This window comes from Pongo abelii, chromosome 7 (assembly GCF_028885655.2).
Source record: "Pongo abelii isolate AG06213 chromosome 7, NHGRI_mPonAbe1-v2.0_pri, whole genome shotgun sequence".
Taxonomy (NCBI): domain Eukaryota; kingdom Metazoa; phylum Chordata; class Mammalia; order Primates; family Hominidae; genus Pongo; species Pongo abelii.
In genome coordinates, this window is record NC_071992.2 from 12,520,869 (window position 1) to 12,530,126 (window position 9,258).

Here is a 9,258-nt window from a genome sequence, read left to right on the forward strand (position 1 = left end):
GACAGCAAAGAGGATAAAGAGCCTGCTTGCTTGCCTGGCTGCACATTTGCCCATTCTGCATCTACCAGCACCCTGAATGACAAAGTGTTAGTAGACAAAGAGAAGGAAGAGTGCATTCTGTCTTGGAAGGGCAGAGAAGGCTCCTGAGAGGCTGTGATGTTTGAGCTGAAGGTGAAGAGTGAACAGGAATTCACCGGATAGGTGAGGGCAAGGGCATTCTATTTAACGGAGACAAATGCAAGTGTAAAGTATAAAAAAAGCAAGGCTGATTTGGGGACCTGTGGGTAATTCCGCATGTGCAGAAAGGATGTTGTGAATGCAGAGTGATGGCAGCTACAGCTGAGAAGGTGGGCAAGAGCCCGCTCAGGGTGAGATGTGCATGGCAAGCCCAGGGGATGGGCCTTTTACCCTGCTGATAATGGGGACACTGAAGGATTTTAAATAGGGCAATGATACAAAATCACTTACATTTTAGGGGAACCGTCCTGGAAGCAAGATTGATATCAGGGCTGAGCGCAGTGGCTCACGTCTGTAATCCCAGCACTTTGGGAGACCTAGGAGGCCAGATCATTTGAGGTCAGGAGTTTGAGACCAGCCTGACCAACATGGTGAAACCCCATCTCTACTAAAAATACAAAAAAAATTAGCGGGGCATGGTGGCACATGCCTGTGATCCCAGCTGCTTGGGAGGCCGAGGCAGGAGAAATGCTTGAACCCAGAAGGCAGAGGTTGCAATGAGCACTCCAGCCTGGGCAATAGAGTGAGACTCCATCTCCAAAAAAACAAAACAAAACAAAACAAAAAAGATATCAGGCTGAAAGGATGGACAACAAGAACTAGAAGGTCAGTTAGGTGGCTAGTAATATATTCCAGACAAGACATTACAAGGGTTTGCAGATGAAACTAGTGGGAATAAAGACAGAGAAGTGGGCACGGGATTAAGAAATATTGAGCAAGTATGATACACAGGTCTTTGTGACTTGGGTATAAAAGCTTATGCATACAGAGGAGTTTAGGATAATTCACAGGTTTCTGGCTTATAAAGCTGGGGGCAGGTGTCCCTGAGATTCACTGAGTGTCTCACTGAGATAGACCACAGTGGAGGGAAAGCAGCTAGGAAGCAGCAAACATAACAAATTTGGTTTTGGAAGCATTCACGTTTGGGTTCCTATGGGGTGGGATTGATATTCCTTAGGCAGCAGGCGATTCAGGTCTGAAACACAGTGGGAGGTCAGGGCAGAAGATGTAAATTTGAAATGCATCGGCATCAATGCTATGGCAGAGGAAGAGATCATTCCTGACCAAGATGTTACGATACCCACACTTGGAAGCCATGTGTTAAATAAATGTCAAATGGATAGATATGCCTTCTTATATACACCCAAGAATATACGGATAACCTGGCAGGAGGGCCAGGAAGAAACCTGCCTAGCATTTTCTGTAGAGGCTGGAAATGAGGTTGGGGTGGGGTGAGTGGAGGCCCAGAGAGGGTAAGGATCTGGTGTCACAAAGATGTTATGGTTATAAAAATAAGTATTTTCTGAGTGTGTGTCTAGCTGCATTTATTTCTTATAACTGAAGGTATAGTGCTGTGTCATCCTTGTCCAGAGCTAGGCATCCCTCCTTATCTTCAGCCTTGATTGGAGCACAGAGCCCTGGACCCGACCACCTCAATAGGATGGAAAATGAAGCGGGGCGAGGGCGCTCACAGGTGTGGAGCTATGAAAAATGTGATCTCAGACAGGGTGGAAATTCCAATCACAGTCACCCTGGGGAAATACCAACATTATTCATCTACTGGAACTTTAAATTAAAAGGCTACCTAATTCTTCAGAGGAGGGAATTGTTTCCCCTTACGTCAATAAGTCCATTTCCCCCCCTCTCCTTTCCTATTATATTTTAGAAGAAATTCATTCCAGTTAATATGAAAATGAGAAGCCAGAAATTATGAAGGATGCATATGGAAGCAGCTCTAATGATTCACTGAGTCTGTCCGTTACTCTGGGTATCAATAATACACTTATTTTTCTGTCATTTAAATGCTCGGTATCCATCTGCTCTTGGAACCAATCTGAACATCCTAGCATTATAAAGCATGCACTAATAGAAAGATACTGAGCTCCTTTATTAATATTAGAAGCTCCATGTCACTTTCATGGAATTGGTAAGGACCATTCTGAAGGACAATATGACGTCCACACAGGAAGAGTATTCGAATGAAGCTTACCCTTGTAGGAAAAAAATCTCAGCCCAATCAGAAGCCAGCTATGGTTCACTTTTTCTTATTGAGATGTCCAAAATTAAAATAAAGATACTCCTATTTCACCTCATTTCTGCTCAAACATTATTGTCTTTACCTAAATAAAAATGGGATTTCCCTAAATGAAACCGAGCGCTTTCTATAAAATATTTTGACATCTAATGAAGTAAACATTCCTTTGTTAATATTCTTTTTCAAAATTATTTTGGTCGTTCCTCCCTGTTCATTCTTGTTGATAGATTTTTGAGTGAGTTTGTCAATTTTCCCCCAGAATCCTTTGGGGTTTTGATTGGAATCATCTTGTAGCTGTCATAAGCTGGAGAAAATGGACATCTTTAGTCTTCCTATTGGTGAATGTGCTATGTGTCTCTACTTGTTCAAGTCTTTTCTTACCCCTGCCTCAGTGAATTTTAGCATTTTGTTTATGTGGGTCTGCATGTTTCTTAAGTTCACTCTGTTATTTTATAGCAGCTTGCTGTACTTACAATATGTCCAAAAGTACAAGCCAGAGTGTCATATTTATCAGGACACTCAATGAATGCAAATTGTTCCACTATGGTCTTTTGAGAGATCACATAAAACAGAGGAAAATGTAGTCGTCGTCTATTGTTATGAAGAAATGGCTCATCTTATAAATTATATTTTGGTTGCTTTATGGAAATACCTACCAAATCACAGTGTGACTGCAGCAAATGTGGTTTTTTGGAAGAGCACAGCCTATCCGATCAATCTAATTTCCTCAAGAGCAGGATAGCTGACTTTTAGATAAAGGCAAAGAATTATATGTGAAATATCTGAGTTTCAGCAAGTCTTTATTCTAATGAATATGATTCTGCCACAAAGAATGGAGTCAACATAGTCTGGTGCTGACTGCATTGTTGATGGAGAAGTTGCACTTGAAAAGAGGCTGTCTTTTCAACTCTGTGTTTATTTGTATTAAATTAAAAGAAAACCAGCCTTTATGGCAAACACACATCTTACAGGAGAACTCAAGTGGCTTTTTTTTCTAGAGTTGCTGTTGGTCATAGCAAAAAGTAGTTTAATTCTCTCCATCCTTTAGCTTGGAAAACATTTGCCTGAATTCCCAACCTACAATCGTAGAGACTAGACACAACAATATTGCTTGAGAACAAAGAGGGAACCATTATTGTATCACTTCATGATCCTCTGAATTTTGCTATTCCTGTTCCTACCTGTTTATTTGGCATTTTATTAACACAGGGCAACCAACGCCCAAAGAAGTGATGAGGAAAGGAACAGGGGCCAAGAAGGTTATTAACGGATAAGATGAAGACCCTCACAACATACTAATCCTCCCTCTAGTTTTAAAAGATTTGAAGATATAACCATTGTAGAAAGGAACAGAAACTGATGAGGATGTAGAACAACTGGAATTCCCATACATTGTTGGGAATGCAAAATAGTACAACCACTTTGAAAAACAGTTTGCAATTATCTTATAAAGTTAAATATACATTTATCATACCACCCAACAATCCCACTGGTGGGTATTTACCTAGGACTGGCTGTATAATTTGTGTGCCCAGTGTAAAATGAAAATGAGGGGCTCCTTATTCAACAATTGCTAAGAATTTCAAGACAGCGATATTAAACCAAGCACAGGGTCTTTCTGAGTTGAGCCCTGTGTGTAATGCACACATTACACACTCAAGAAACCAGTCCTATATCTACCCAACAGAAATGATAACATTTACCCACACAAAGATTTTTTTTCGCAACAGGACTTCACTCTGTTGCCCAGGCTGGAAGGCACTGGTGCAATCATGGCTCACTGCAGCCTCGACCTCCCTGGGCTCAAGTGATCCTCCCGCCTCAACCTCCTCAGTAACTGGGACAACAGGCACATACTACAATGACCTGCTAATTTTTGTATTTTTTGTAGAGACGGGGTTTCGCCGTGTTGCCCAGGCTGGTCTCAAACTCCTGGGCTCAAGCGATCCTCCCACCTTGGCCTCACAAAGTGCTGGGGTTACAGGCATGAGCCACCATGCCCAGCAACACAAAGATTTTTATGTAAATGTATATTATGGTCTGAATGTTTGTGTCCCCTCAAAATTCATGTATTGAAATCCTAACCCAAAACGTGATGGTATTAGCAGGTGGGGACTTTGGGAGGTGATTAGGTCATGCGGATAGGGTTCTCATGAATAGAACTCTTAGAAGAGATCCCTCGCCTCTTCTGCCATGAGAAGTTACAGTCAGAAGACGGCTATCTATGAGGAAGCAGGCTTTCCCCAGACACCACATCTGCTGGCACCTTGATCTCGGACTTTCCAGCCTCTGGAACTGTGAGAAATACATTTCTGTTATTTATAAGCCACCCAGTCTATGGTATTTTGTTATAACAGCCTGAACAGACTGAGACATAAATTGGTACTGAGAAATGCGGTACTGTTGTAACAAAGTCCTAGAAATGTAGAAGTAGCTTTGGAACTGGAGAATGGGAGAGTTTTTAGGTAAATGCTGGAAAAAGCCCACATTGCCGTGAAGAGACCTTTAAATGTGATTTTCATAAAGCTTTGGAAGAGGAGAGCTGTAGGGAGAGCTTCAATCTTCACAGAGGCACCTGAGTAATCCTAGGCAGAATGTTGGTAGAAATGTGGACACTAAAGTCCATTCTGATGAGATCTGTATTAGTAAGTCTTCATGCTGCTGATAAAGACATACCCAAGACTGGGAAGAAAAAGAGGTTTAATGCACTCACAGTTCCACATGTCTAGGGAGGACTCACAATCATGGCAGAAGGCAAAGGACACTTCTTACATGGTGGCAGCCAGAGAAAGAATCATGGTGGAAGGCAAAAGGCATAGTTCTTACATGGCAGCGCAAGAGAGAGAATGAGAGCCAAGCGAAATGGGGTTCCCCTTATTAAACTATTAGATCTCACGAGACTTATTCACTACCACAAGAACAGTATGGGAGAAATTACCCCATGATTCAATTATTTCCCACCGGGTCTCTCCCACAAGACATGGGAATTATGGAAGCACAATTCAAGATGAGATTTGGGTAGAGACACAGCCAAACCGTATCAAGGTCTCAGATGGAAATGAAGAACATGTTATTGGAAACTGGAGGAAAAGCAATCTTTGTTATAAAGAGGCAAGGAATTTGGTGGAGTTGTGTTCATGTCCTAGTGTTTTGTGGAAGGTGGAACTTGTGAGCAATAAAATTGGATATTTGGCTGATGAAATTTCTTTTTGGGATGGAGGTGGTGATGGAAATGTTCTATATCTTTATTGTGGTGGTGATTACATGGGTTTATACATTTTTCAAAACTTAAGAGTATAATACAACTTCCAAGCTTACAATCAGCTAAAAAGGAAAGAAAAAAAGTACTAAGCCAGCAAAAGTAAAAACATGGAGAGGGAAAAAAATGAATGGTAAATATCAAAGAAGGTATGAAGTCATGTACATCATGTGATCTGACTCTTTTATTTAAATTTCGTTCTTTCAATAGCATTAGGAGTACACGTGGTTTCTAGTTACATGGATGAATCATATAGTGGTGAAGTCTGGGGTTTTAGTGAACTCATCACCCAAGTAGTGTAAGTTATACCCAATAGGTAGTTTTTTCATTCCTCTTCGCCCCTTCTACCCTTCCCCCTTCTGAGTCTCCAGTGTCCATTATACCACTGTCTGGCTTTGTATACCCATAGCTTAACTCCCACTTGCAAGTGAGAACATACAGTATTTGGTTTTCCATTCTTGAGTTATTTCACTTAGAATAATTGTCTCTAGTTCCATCCAAGTTACTGCAGAAGACATTATTTTGCTTTTTTTAATTTTTTTATAGCTGAGTAGTATTCTATTGAATATATACTACATTTTATTTACTTATAGGTTGATAGGCACTTAGGTTGATTCCATATTTTTGCAATTGTGAATTGTGCTGCAATAAACATAAACATGCTAGTGTCTTTTTGATATAATGATTTTTTTCCCTTTGGGTACTTACCCTGTAGTGGGATTGCTGGATTGAATGGTTCTTTGAGAAACCTCCATACTGTTTTCCATAGAGGTTGTACTAATTTACATTCCCACCAGTAGTGTATAAGTGTTCCATTTTCACCACATCCATGCCATCTATTGTTTTTTGACTTTTCAATAATGGCCATTCTGGCTGGGGTAAGGTAGTATATCACTATGGTTCTAACTAGCATTTCCCTAGTGATTCGAGATGTTGAACATTTTAAAAATGTTTTTTGGCCATTTGTACATCTTCTTTTGAGAAATGCCTGTTCATGTCATTTGCCCACTCTCACCCCACCCCCTTTTTTTTGAGACAGGGTCTCATTCTGTTACCCAGGCTACAGTGCAGTGGCACAATCACAGCTCATTGCAACCTTGACCTCCTGGGCTCAAGTGACCCTCCCACTTCAGCCTCCCAAGTCACTGGGACCACAAGCACATGCCATCATGTCCAGTCATTTTTAATTTTTTGTAGAGATAGTGTCTGCCTGTATTCCCCAGGCTGGCCTTGAATTCCTGGGCTCAAGCAATCCTCCCACCTTGGCCTCCCAAACTGCTGGGATTACAGGCATGAGCCACTGTACCCAGCCTGCCTACTTTTTAACAAGATAATTTGTTTTATTCTTTCTCATCTGAGTTCCTTGTAGATTCTGGACACTAGTCCTTTGTTGGTTGCATAGTTTGCAAATACTTTCTCCAACTGGATAGGTTGTCTGTTTGTTCTGATTATTTCTTTTGGCTGTGTAGAAGCTTTTTAGTTTAATTAGGACCCATTTGTCTATATTTGTTTTTGTTGCATTTGCTTTTGGGGTCTTCGTCATAAATTATTTGCCTGCCAATGTCTAGAAGAGCTTTTTTCCTAGGTTTTCTTCTAGAATTTTAAAATAATTTCAGGTCTTAGATTTAAGTCTTTAGTCCATCTTGGGTTGATTTTTTTTATATAATGAGAGAGGGATCCATTTTTATTCTTCTGCATGTGGCTATCCAATTTTCCCAGCAATGATATTGAATACAGTCCTCTCCCCAGGTTTTTTTTTTATGCTTTGTCAAAGATCACTTGGTTGTAAGAATCTGGCTTAATTTCTGGTTCTCTATTCTGTTGCATTGGTCTATGTATCAACTTTTATATCAGTACCATGCTCTTAGGTTGCTATAGCCTTATAGTATAATTTAAAGTTCAGTAATGTGATACCTCCAGAGTTGTTCTTTATGCTTAGGATTGCTTTGGCTATTTGGGCACTTTCTTGGTTTCATATGAATTTTAGCATTTTTTTTTTTCTAATTCCATGAGGAATGACATTGGTATTTTGATTGAAATTGCATTGAATGTATAGACTGCTTTGGGTAGCATGGTCATTTTCACAATATGAACATGTAATTTCTTTCAGCAATGTTTTGTAGTTCTCCTTGTAGAAATCCTTCACCTCACCAAGTGCAGTATCTCATGCCTGTAATCCCAGTCTTTGGGGGGCCTAGGGGGCAGATTGCTTGAGCCTAGGAGTTCTAGATCAGCCTGGGAAACATGGCAAAACCCTGTCTCTACAAAAAATACAAAAATTATCCAGGTGTAGTTGTGCACGCCTATAGTCCCAACTACTCAGGAGGCTGAGGTGGGAGGATAGCTTGAGCCCAGGAGGTGGAGGTTGCAGTCAGCTGAAATCATGCCATTGCCCTCCAGCCTGGGTGACAGAGCCAGACACTGTCTCAGAAAGAAAGAAAAAAAGAGAAAGATAGAGAAGGGAAGGGGAAGGGAAGAAGGAAGAAAAGAAGGAAGGAAGGAAAGGAAGGGAAGGAAGAAGGGAAGGAAGGGAGGGAAGGAGAGAGGGATGGAGGGAAGAAAAATGAAATCCTTCACCTCCTTGGTTAAATATGTTTTTAAGTATTTTATTTTATTTTTGCAGCTATTGTAAAAGGGATTGAGTTCTTGATTTGATTATCAGCTTGGTGGTTTTAGTAGTGCTACTGATTTGTGTATACTGATTTTATAATCTGAGACCTTACTGAATTTGTTTATCAAATGTAGGAGTCTTTTGGAGGAGCCTTGAGGATTTTCTAAGATTATGTCATCGGCAAGCAGAGACAGTTTGAGTTCCTCTTTTCCAGTTTGGATGCCCTTTATTTCTCTCTCTTGCTTGATTGCTGTGGCTGGGACTTCCCTCATGAAATTTCTAGGTAAAATGTTGAAAATGCTGCTTGGTTTCTCTTAATTGCTTATAGTAAAATACAACAAGAGATAAACTATGTAAACATGGATTTTTTTAATCAAAAGGAGAGCAAAACATTAAATTTTGGAAAATTCTCAGCCTATTCATATCGAAAGAAATGAAAAAGCATGTTCGAGAGAGCAAGAGTGTAGCCGAGTGACTATTTGATGAGGAGATTAGTATAGATCTGGTATCCCAAAGGAAACCAGGTGCTATTCATGAAGACAATGAATGAATGACCCAAAAAGTATTTTGGAGATTATTGGTGCTGCCCCTCTTATCACAGGCCCAGAACACAAGTGCCTGGGGTTCAGAACAATTTCAAGGCTCTGCTCCCTGCATACCACACAGCATTCCTTGGCTGCCCCAGGTGTGGCTCCAGTGGGCCCAAGTGTGGCATAGGCTGTGGTAGGTATCCCTGCAGAAAGTACAGACAGGAAACCATGGCAGCCTCAGTAAAGCACCATCTCTACCAGAACACAGGGTGCATGAGGCATGGGTCATGGCTATTTTCACCTAGATTTTGAAAGAAAAAGCCATTCAGAGTATTGAGTACCCAACCCAGGCCACCATGAGGGTGGGCCATGTCAGAGTCCTCACTAAGGCAATGCTCTGGGGGTGGGGAGGGGGGCATCCCTGTGACCCCAGACTGGTTGAGTTACTAGCATACAATTCCAGCCCAGGAGAGCCACAGACAGGAGGCTCCAACTCCTAACAACTGTGGTCGGAGCTGTGCCCAGCAAAGCCATGGGGACAGGGCCTCCAGGAGACTTGGTGGCCCACCCCCTGCCCAGCAAACCT